Genomic DNA, 11797 nt, shown 5'->3' with positions numbered 1-11797 from the left:
TTTAAGTTTGTATACAAGTTGAAGTCTTTTCATTGCTTCAACTAGCTTTAAATCAGGCTCTATATTTGGAATTAAGCTATTGTATTTATAGATAATATAGCTGTTAGTTCAATAAAAGTACATCTGGTAGCTATTTCAGCATTCCAACATAAAGTGAATGTGATAGACCCAAGTCAGTTGGGTACAGCAGAATAGCAGAAGGCAGATATACCGGCCACTGGATTAACAGTTTTCTGTTCCCTGACTGACCAGAGCAGGAGCTGCTCCAGGCTAGTGAGAACACCTGACTCTAATTAACCTGCAAAGAGTCAGGTGAGGCCATTCAGTTAATGTGACCACCTGACTCTAATTAAGGCCCTGCTGATACTATAAAAAGGGCTCACTCCAGTCAGACAGGGGAGAGCCAGGGAGCCAGAGGAGAGGAAGTGCGGCTGAAGGGCTGGTTACTGAAGACACCTTCAAACCATCGTTAAAGGAGCCCTAAGGTAAGGGTGAAGAAGGGAGAAGCAGGAAAGCTGTGGGGAAGTGGCCCAGGGAAATGTAACAACTCTAGCAGTGAAAGGTTGGCTGCCAACAACTGCTACCATTAGGGTCCCTGGGCCGGAACCCGGAGTAGAGGGTGGGCCCGGGTTCCCCCCAACCCACCACTACAGGAACATCTCCTGGGAGGGGAAGTCAGGCCTCTGTCAGGACAGGAGGCTGAACAGAGACTGTGGGAGTTCTCTCACCAACATCCTTGCAGACCTATGATGAAAAGGGCTCAGTAGACTGTAACCCTGGCCCTAGAGAGAGAAGGGCTACGTAGAGGGTCACAGTGAGCAACTGAGGCTAGCATAAACGGCCTAGAAGCGCAGGACACACGGGAGCAAGGTCAGAGCTCTGCCACAGTGGATAATTGCTCTCTTTTCTCTAACATGTCCGTAAAGTTTTTGAAAGGCCTTATCAAGCTGTATCCTCAGGCCCAAGACCCCATTCCATGATGGGTTGCCTTGTTTAAGCCTTTGGCTACTTTGTATTCTGCTGTATCTATCAATGAAGGTGAAATTTTTAATGGCCATCACCTCATCCAGAAGGATAGGAAAGCTGTGTGTCTTAATGTCCAGGCCTCCCTGTATGATATTTTTTAAGGATAAAAGTCTCCTTGTGTCCTCATCTGGGGTTTGTTCCAAAGGTAGTGTCTTCTTTCCATATCAACCAGCCTATTTATTTGCCTGCATTCTTTCAGAAGCCACGTTTGAACAGGGAAGAGGAGTATTTGCATACCCCAGATGTCAATGAGCTCTGGCATTCTACCTGGACAGGACCAGGATTCTGTTAGTCCTCCCAATTGTTTGTAGCAGTGGCAGACAGAATAAAAGGACAATAGTCTCCACTCAGAGAATCTCTTCTTGGATAGCCTCCTGCATACATGTGCTATGACTTGGCTAATGTCACCCCACCGAGCAGAGTCACAGCTCATTCAACAAGATCACAATATTGGCTTCAGCAGAGTTTCTGGAGCAGGTTCTGATTGTAGACATCTGTAGAGTGGCAACTTGGTCCTCATTCCACACATTTGCTTCCCATTATGCTGTTCCTCAAGACTCCAGAGATGATGCTAGAACTGGAAAAGTTGTCCTCCAATGTTTATTTAAATAGACTGTAGTGACAAATGTAACTGCCCTGGGAGGGAAGCCCATCTGGGTTCTCTACAGATTCCATGTCTGTGTCCCCTGAAGACTTAGCGTGACACATTAACATCAGAGATGTATTCGTGACTTGGTAGTAGGCTACAAGTCAATCATGGAAGTCATGGATTTCGTGATTTTACAAGATCAGCAACTTCCTCAAAATTCCACTAACTCAGCCCTGGGTGGCCAGGCTTGGGTTCTGGCCCCTGGTGGCAAGATGTGGGCTCTGACCCCAGGGAGTGGGGCTCGGGCTCCAGCCCTGGGCCTGAGTCCTGCTGTGCAGGGTTAAAGCCAAGCCCTGAACCTTGCCACCCGTGACTGAAGTCTGAACCCCATTGCCCATAACTTAGCTTCACGGGGCCCCCTGTAGCATGGGGCCCCAGGCAATTGCCCTGGTTGCTACCCCCTGTCACTGGCCTTTTGAACATTTCTGTGATTTTATTATTGCCCACATCCTGTCTGTGACTTTTAATAAAAATATTCAAGCCAAAATGTTAGCCTGTGCACATGTGCAATCACTCAAAGAAGAAAAAACTGTTACTAACCTGCAGGTAATTGTTGCTCTTCGAGATGCATTGCACATATCCATTCCATGACCTGCCCTCCTACCCCTCTGCATACGAATTCCACCAAGGAGGAACTGAAAGGGGTTAGGGATGACTCTACCCTTTATACCTGCATGCAGAACAGTAGAGGATGCTCAAGCCACCCAACAGGTACCACTGTGGGAACAAGTTTCCTATGGCTGTGCTCTGGGCACGCAGACACCAAGAGTGCAATGGACATGTGCAATGCATCTCCCAGAACAACAGCTACTAAACAGGATTAGTAACTATTTTCAGTCATTCCATGGAATAAATTAAACTGCAAACAATTAAAGTTTAACTTCATTAATGAGCTTACAGCTTTTAGTATAAAATTATTCCCTCTATCCCACTTTTATTTTGATAATACTTTCTACTGTTAAGCAGACCCTATTATGCTATATTGGTATTTACAGGGATTTCTTTTCCAGAGACAACTCTTAGCTAACTATGAGATCATAGTTGAAGCTGAGAATTTAGAAATGAACCACTAGAAATGTGTAGTCATACTGACTTCTGTGCTGTATTATTTTAAATGGTTGATTGTTTAGGGATTTTTTTAAACATATCCCTCCGATTGTGAACTTCATTGAGTTATGTTGCCTACAGAGATTTTAGTTCCACAGAACAAAGGAAAAAGATCTAGAGAATCTGAAGGGCCTAGCTGCTGCTCTGGGGCTAGGAAACATTTGTTTGGCTCTTAAGGAAGTTTGGGGCTATATGATTATGGGTCATTGAGTGTGTTTACATTAGAAATCAACTTTTCTGGTATATTTTGTGGTCTTATGAGGGTTGAGTTCATGAAAATGTAAATGTTTACATATTTGGTTCATGTTTGAAGTAATGATTGCTATAATAAAATCTGACCGCTTGTGAGATAACGGAAACAGGAAGTCAACAAGTTAGAAAAACAATAGTAAAAAAAGCAATAAATGGAAAGCTACAGTATCAAAGTTGGAAAATTAGTGCCAGGGTTCCATAAAATTGCACAAACAAAATGCATCCACAGATGATCAGATATACTGTTAATATATTGTTTTTGTAAAGGGAAATCATGCCTCACCAATATACTAGAATTCTTTGAAGGGGGTCAACAAGCATGTTGACAAGGGGAGCCAGTGGATGTAGTGTAGTTAAATTTTCAGAAAGCCTTTGACAAGGTCTCTCACCAAAGGCTGTTAGGCAAAGTAAGCTGTCATGGGATAAGAGGGAAGATCCTTTCATGTATTGGTAACTGGTTAAATATAGAAAAAAAAGGTAGCAATAAATGATCAGTTTTCACAGTGAAGAGAGGTAAATAGTGATGTCCCCAGGGGTCTGTACTGGGACCAGTCCTATTCAACATTTTCATAAATGATCTGGGAACAGGGGTAAACAGTGAGGTGGCAAAATTTGCAGAAGATACAAAACTACTCAGGATAGTTACGTCCAAAGCAGGCTGCTAAGAGCTACAAAAAGATCTCTCAAAACTGAGTGACTGGGCAACAAAATGGCAGATGAAATTCAATGTGGATAAATGTAAAGTAATGCACATTGGAAAACAGAATCCCAACTATACATACAAAATGATGGAGTCTAAATTAGCTGTTACCACTTAAGAAAGATTTTGGAGTCATTGTGAATAATTCTCTGAAAACATCTACTCAATATACCGCAGCAGTCAAAAAAGTGAGCAGAATGTTGGGAATCATTAAGAAAGGGATAGATAATAAGACATAAAATATCATATCGACTCTATAAATCCATGGTACACCCACATCTTGAATACTGCATACAGTATGCAAAAGATACATTGGAATTGGAAAAGGTTCATGAAAGGGTTACAAAAATGATTAGGGGTATGGAACGGCTGCCATATGAGGAGAGAATAATAAGACTGGGACTTTTCAGCTTGGAAAAGAGATGACTAAGGGGGGATATGATAGGGTCTATAAAATCATGACAGGTGTAGAGAAGTGTTATTTACTCCTCATAACACCAGAACTAGGGGTTACCAAATGAAATTAATAGGTAGCAGGTTTAAAGCAAACAAAAGGAAATCCTTGCCAGGGGATGTTGTGAAGGCTAAGACTATAACTGAGTTTAAAAAAGAACTAGATAAGTTCACGGAGGATAGGTCCATTCATGGCTATTAGCCAGGATGGGTAGGGATGGTGTCCCTAGCCTCTATTTGCCAAGAGGTGGGAGTGGGCGATGGGATGGATCACTTGATGATTGCCTGTTCTGTTCATTCCCTCTGGGGCACCTGGCATTGGCCACTGTCAGAAGACAGTATACTGGGATAGATAGACCTTTGGTCTGACCCAATATGGCCATTCTTATGTATACATTTAACTAGCCATTTATACATGCAATTAGCTTGGGTATTATAATAATTATGGCAGTGGTTCTCAGCCAGGGGTAAGTGTATCCTTAGGCATACGCAGAGGTCTTCCGGGGGCTACATCAACTCATCTAGATACTTGCCTAGTTTTACAACAGGCTACATAAAAAAAGCACTCGCAATGTCAGTAAAACTAAAATTTCATACAAACAAAATGAGAAAGCAAGCAATTTTTCAGTAATAGTGTGCTGTGGCACTTTTATACTTCTATGTCTGATTTTGTAAGCAAGTAGTTTTTAAGTGAGTTGAAACTTGGGGTATACAAGACAATGGGACTCCTGAATGGGGTACAGTAGTCTGGAAAGGTTGAGAACCGCTGAATTATGGTAACCACACACACAGATTTTGTGCATACAATTATGAAAATCTGGCCCGTAAAACAATATTCTTGTGACCTTTTAAACTATATTTAATCTTGATGAAACTTGAGATTGGCTGCAGGTATGTGACTTGGGTCTGTTAAAAGGCTTGTTTTATATCCAGCACATCACATTATACTATGACTCACATCTCTCAGCATTTAGATGAGACCTGGTATGCAGTGAAAGCATTTCCAGAGCTTTGGCACTTTCAATAGAGCTAAAGGAAGCAGAAGTGTGAGAGGAAAATGGAGGCCGATCCTGTATTCCTTGCACAGACATCAGTGTCCTGTGATTTACAATGTACTAAAAGTTTTCTGGCTTTAGCAGAGAAAGCAGGAGAGTGGTAGACCTGATAGCTTTCACACATCCTGTCACCATTGTTGTAATACAGAATCTCTTCTGTGATTTGTTTCTGAAAGAAATATTGCTAACAGTGAATGGACTGATATTGCAACTTTGACTGGTGGGCAAATCCTGAACTCATGATTTATTTTTTACTTTGTCCATACCCAGGGAGCGGGATCAGGGCACGGGGGCCTGCCCCACTCTGTCTGCCTGGTGCTCCTGCCAGGGAGCGGAATTGGGGGGCTTGCCCTACCCCCACTCCCTGTCTGGAGCACTGGGTAGGCAGGTGGAGCGGGGCAAGTCCCCGTGCCCCAACCCCGCTCCCTGGCGTGAGTGCCAGGTGGGCGGAGCGGGGCACGGTCCCACACCTCAACCCTGCTCCTCTGCAGGAGTGTTGGGTGGGCGGAGCGGGGCAACCTGACAGAGTGGGTGGGGATGCAGGGGTGCCCATTATTCTGGGGCCCCCAGACACGGGACTCCTTGGCCCAGTGACTAATAGGCCACTGGTTGTATGGCAATATTTATTTAAAACTGTTTCATACATTTAAAAGGCACAGTTGCCAACTTTCATGCGGTAACTAAGCACTCCGACTTTCACAATAAACCAAAAATCAAGCTACTCCTGTTTCAGAACAAGGCCAAAACAAGCCAATCCCTAAGAACCCCAACACTCTATGTGACTAGATCCCCCAAGCATGCATCTGGGACTGTGGTGGGCCTGCTATGCACCCCTGACTCTCTCCCCATCTTGTCTCTGTGTGCCCCTGCCCCCTACTTGCTGATAAAAAAAAAAAAAGAAGCAAACGACAAGCCAAAAATTAGCCAACAAGCAATTCACAAGCCAGTTAAGCCAAAAACAAGCCCAATTTCTGTGTGGCTTTTTTGGGGGGGTGGGTTTGGGATGTCTGTTGTTCAAGATCTGTTTCTTATCTCCTTATGTTTCTTTTATATATGGTAGCAGCATATTAATCTTAATAGCTAGTGTTAATACTGTAAAAGGAATTCTCCAGAGCGTTGACCTTCAGAGATAAGGGTCACTATTCATATGTCATTTAATGTATTAAAATCCATAGGCATTATTTTTGGCATCATTTTTTATCATGCTTAAAATGCTGCGTAATTTTTTAATGTGAAGTGTGTATTCCAGTGAAAAAAAGGTTTTCTGTTTATTTCTGACTGCTCAACTGTAATCTAGTGATTTAGCTGAATTGATGGCTTCAATATTATTCAATAATATTCTATTTGTAACATTTCCAGTTTATCAAGAAGCAAAAAGCTTCACATGTAAGCTTGTTCTTCAGAGTGCTGGTCTTGCTGGATATGTTTTATTATGATTTTGACCAAAGAGTTTTCCTAAGAAGTCATTCTCCAGTATTATCTGCATATTTTTGCAGTGTGCAAAGGTGGCACTAATAGGTTTGTGGAGAGAGAAAGAGAACTCAGAAGACTCAGAGGAAAAAGCTAACATTGATTTGCATGAAGCTGCTAAAATTAACTCTACAATTATGTAGATTTGTTGTGTGCAGCTGTTCCTGTTGAAAGCATAAAAACTGTGCCCTATCAGAGCAATTCAAAGCATGCTTTAGGATATGTTGCTTAACAGAGCAAAATTATCATGTTTTTATGAAATTACAATGTTACAGCTGTATAAGAATTAGAAATATAAATGCTTTCATCAGGATAGGGATGAAAACATACTCTGCTTCCCTTCTGGTCTCTGTTTGCTTGCTTACTAATAACTAGGTAATAACATAGCCTAAATAGAGTAATATAGAACAGGGCTTAGTTGATACTGGGTTAAATTGGATTAGTTTATTATCATTTAGGTTAGATTGCAATGATATAAAGCAATGCAGAATTGTCTTTTCCTGTCTTTCTTCATTATCAACAGACACTGCTCGGATATGATTTTACTAGCCTAATTTTGAAGTGGATTTGTAAACTCTATACTACGAGTGTGGTCTTAACATTAGCACTGCTATAACGCAACTTTGCATTGGCTTGAGAGAAATACAGAATTACAAATAAAAGACCAATTCACATCCGGTATAAGAACTTTCCCTCATTCTTTGTGATTAAAAAAAAATCTGGAGAGGGACTCAGGTCCAATTCTATGCTCTGCCACAGCTTTCCATATGACCTTGAGCAAGTCACTGAATTCCCCATCTGTAAAATGTGAGTGACAATTCTTTCCTCCCATTTCTTTGTCTGTCTTGTCTACTTAAATTGTCTTTTTTTTTCCTCTCAGTTGGGAATCTCTAAACTGATCAATGGGGAGTGTGGAATTATGAATATTTATCATTTAAATCAGAACACCAGGGAGAAAAAGGGACTCCATGGAACTTCAATTGCTTATGTACACAGTGAATTTAACAAAAAATTTCCATTCCAACTAAATGGCAGGCAACAAGACATATTTAGCGTAACCAGAATCTTCTGGCTGTTCAGACAAACATGACCAATTCCACTTAGAATCATAAAGTTTAGGCTCAGAAGGGACTATCAGATCAAACCTCTGATAAATCACAGGCCACCACCACCAGCCAGCATCGACACATTGAACCCAACAATCAAAATTAGACCAAAATATCACAGCCCACAGGAGACTACTAAACTATTACGTGCCACAGGCAGAGAATAGGAGAGGCTGAAGTGCACCAGTGCCTGAGGCCCCTACAATGGCAGAGAATTGATTAAGTGAGAGATACTCAGATAATCCTGGCAAGTGACCTGCATTCCATGTGGCAGAGGAAGGCGAAAAACCTCCAAGGTCACTGCCAGTCTTGACCTGAGGGAAAATTGCTTCCCAACCGCGCACATGGTGATGAGTTAGACCCTGATTATCTGAGCAAGAAGCAGCCAGCCAAACACCTGAGAGAGAGGTGGCTTGGTGCCACCTCAGAGCAATGGTCCATCCCTTCCTGTGTCCTATGTCCTGCTGCAGCCATCTCTGATGCTTCTGATAAGATGACAAAAAAACAAACAAACAAAAACCCAACCCATCAGCATACTCTAGGTTGAGGGAATCCTTTTCTGACCCCTGCTCCTCTCATACTTTTATATGGCATGTGGCCGCAAATGCTCTGTACACTCAAAAGATCATAATTTTCTAGAATGTACTGCGTTTAATGGCTTCTGATGGAGCAGACTTGCTGAACACAATGTTCAGTAAAGAACTGGTAGGAATGGAGTCATTTATTTATGTATTGTTACTGGGGTAGTGCTCTTCACTGCTTGTTTTTAGTTCAGATTTCCTTCTTTTATCACTGGGCTGGTCCGCTTTTACAAGCAGCTGCTTAAATCACTCAAGCTGTGTATGTTTTAACTAAACAGTTAAATGCTGCAGTTCTCTTTTAAAATTGTTAAGATTGTTGGTGATGCGAATAGTCTCATCAGCATGTGGAAATCTGTACTGTAACGTTCCTTGCTCAAACTGTGGTTTCCTAGCAACGTCTGCTTTTACCTAATGTCTAAATCAGTCTCCGTAAGCTATAAAATATCCTATTTCAGGTTGGCTGACTTCAATGAGAAATTTGTCATTTTTATGTGGAAACGTTACTGCGAAAGAGAACGTTTGCATATAGAACCATTTTTAGACAATGTCTGAACAATGGGTTATGCAACTGTAGTTCATGTGCTGAGTTACTGAGCTCACCAGCATTAGCACCTCACTTTAAAGGTGATTCCTTTGCTGTGTATTTGATTTGAAAAACTGCATAGTTCATAAGGAAGTTGAACGTTACAAGTTTTGTACTTTATTTTTAGGAATGTGGGCAAAGTGGACCAAATTCAGGTCCAGTGTCAGGGGATGAAACTCTACCAAAGTCAATGGAACTACACCATGGCTGAATTTGGCTCAGTGTCTTTAACAAATACCAGCGAAGAGGAGTTGGCCTGCAACTCCGCATGCTTCCCTGGTTTCTGGGGTGTGGGGATTTGCAGGATTTGTTAGCCTGTTCAGGGGCTTTTTCGTCACTCCAGCCATTTTAAATCAAGTACTTCCCATGTGCTTTATTAATTTTGTAAAGAAAACCACACCCCGTATTTACAATTTCTATTCCTTTTGAAGGGACTCCTTAATATCCAGTTATGCAGTGCACCCCTTCTCTAAAACAGTTATTACATATATGCTGCAACAACAAGGGCAGTTATAAGGGGTTTAATATACTTGGTAGCTCTGGTACAACAGCTTAATGGTATGTGTGAATCTGAGAAATTGAATGGAGTATTTATTTTACTGAAATGGTATTTTCATGCTTTACTACTATGAGGATGTGGATTTCTGGAATCTATTGGATTAAAAACATTTATCTTATTAATCAGAGACTGTGACAATGTCAGTTTTATAGATTCATAGATTCTAAGGTCAGAAGGGACCAATGTGATCATCTAGTCTGACCCCCTGCACAAAGCAGGCCACAGAACCCTACCCATCCACTTCTATAACAAACCTCCTAACCTATACCTGAGTTACTGAAGTCTTCAAATTGTGGTTTGAAGACCTCAAGCTGCAGAGAATCCACCAGCAAGTGACTCATGCCCCACGCTGCAGGGGAAGGCGAAAAACCTCCAGGGCCTCTGCCAATCTGCCCTGGAGGAAAATTCCCTCCCGACCCCAAAATATGGCTAAAACCCTGAGCATGTGGGCAAGACTCACCAGCCAGCACTCAGAAAAGAATTCTCTGCAGTAACTCAGATCCCATCCCATCCACATCCCATCACCAACCACTGGGCATACTTACTGGCGATAATCAAAGATCATTGCCAAAATTAGGCTCTCCCATCATACACATCCCTTCCATAAACTTATCAAGCTTATCTTAAAGCCAGATATGTCTTGTGTCCCCACTACTCCCCTTGGAAGGCTATTCCAGAACTTTCACTCCTCTAATGGTTAGAAACCTTTGTCTAATTTCAAGTCTAAACTTCCAAGTGTCCAGTTTATACCCATTCGTTCTTGTAGTCTACATTGGTACTAAGCTTAAATAATTCCTCTCCCTCCCTAATATTAATCCCTCTGATATATTATAAAGAACAAGCATATCCCCCCTCAGCCTTCTTTGGCTAGACTAAACGAGCCAAGTTCTTTGAGTCATCCTTTCATATGACAGGTTTCCATTCCTCGGATCATCCTAGTAGCCCGTCTCTGAACCTGTTCCAGTTTGAATTCATCCTTCTTAAACAGGGAGACCAGAACTGCATACAGTATTCCAGGTGGGGGTCCTCACCAGCGCCTTATATAACGGTACTAACACCTCCTTATCTTGCTGGAAATAACCTCGCCTGATGCATCCTAAAACCGCATTACCTTTTTTAACGGCCCTATCACATTGGCGGCTCATAGTCATCCTGTGATCTACCAATACCCCAAGGTCCTTCTCCTCCTCTGTTGCTTCCAACTGATGCATCCCCAATCTATATCTAAAGTTCTTATTATTAATCCCTAAGTGCATGACCTTGCACTTTTCACTATTAAATTTCACCCTATTACTATTACTCCAGTTTACAAGGTCGTCCAGATCTTCCTGTGTGATATCCTGGTCCTTCTCCGTGTTAGCAATACCCCCCCAGCTTTGTGTCATCCGCGAACTTTATTAGCACATTCCCGTCTTTTTGTGCCCAAGGTCGGTAATAAAAAGGTTAAATAAGATTGGTCCCAGAAACCAATCCTTGAGGAACTCCACTAGTAACCTCCTTCCAGCCTGACAGTTAACCCTTCAGTACGACCGTTTGTAGTCTCCCTTAACCAGTTCCTTGTCCACCTTTCAATTCTCATATTGATCCCCATCTTTTCCAATTTGACTAATAATTCGCATGTGGAACCGTGTCAAATGCCTTACTGAAATCGAGGTAAATTAGGTCTACCGCATTTCCTTTGTCTAAATAGTCTGTCACCTTCTCAAAGAAGATCAGGTTGGTTTGGCACGATCTACCTTTAGTAAAACCATGTTGTACTTTGTCCCAATTACCATTGACCTCAATGTCCTTAACTACTTTCTCCTTCAAATTTTTTTCCAAGACCTTACATACTACAGATGTCAAACTAACAGGCCTATAGTTACTCGGATCACTCTTTCTCCCTTTCTTAAAGATAGGAACTACGTTAGCAATTCTCCAGTCGTACGGTACAACCCCTGAGTTTACTGATTCATTAAAAATTCTTGCTAACGGGCTTGCAATTTCATGCGCCAGTTCCTTTAATATTCTCGGATGAAGATTGTCCAGGCCCTCCGATTTTGTCCCATTAAGCTGTTCAAGTATGGCTTCTATCTCAGATGTGGTAATATCCACCTCCATATCCTCATTCCCGTTTGTCATCCTTCCATTACCCCTAAGCTCCCTATTAGCCTTATTAAAGACTGAGGCAAAGTACTTATTTAGATATTGGGCCATGCCTAGGTTATCCTTAACCTCCTTTCCATCCTCAGTGTTTAGTGGTCCCACTTCTTCTTT

General features: G+C 41.9%; 1 protein-coding gene across 1 annotated transcript in view; it reads left to right on the top strand.

Moving 5' to 3' along the window:
• The window catches only part of GUCY1A2 (guanylate cyclase 1 soluble subunit alpha 2), a 285190-nt gene that overhangs the window by 187325 nt on the left and 86068 nt on the right, over positions 1 to 11797 (top strand). The window lies entirely within an intron of this gene.

The sequence above is a fragment of the Gopherus evgoodei genome, chromosome 1, assembly GCF_007399415.2.
Source record: "Gopherus evgoodei ecotype Sinaloan lineage chromosome 1, rGopEvg1_v1.p, whole genome shotgun sequence".
In the NCBI taxonomy this organism is placed as follows: Eukaryota; Metazoa; Chordata; order Testudines; family Testudinidae; genus Gopherus; species Gopherus evgoodei.
The sequence above is the reverse complement of the archived record's forward strand: the minus strand, read 5'-3'. Positions and strand labels throughout refer to the sequence as shown.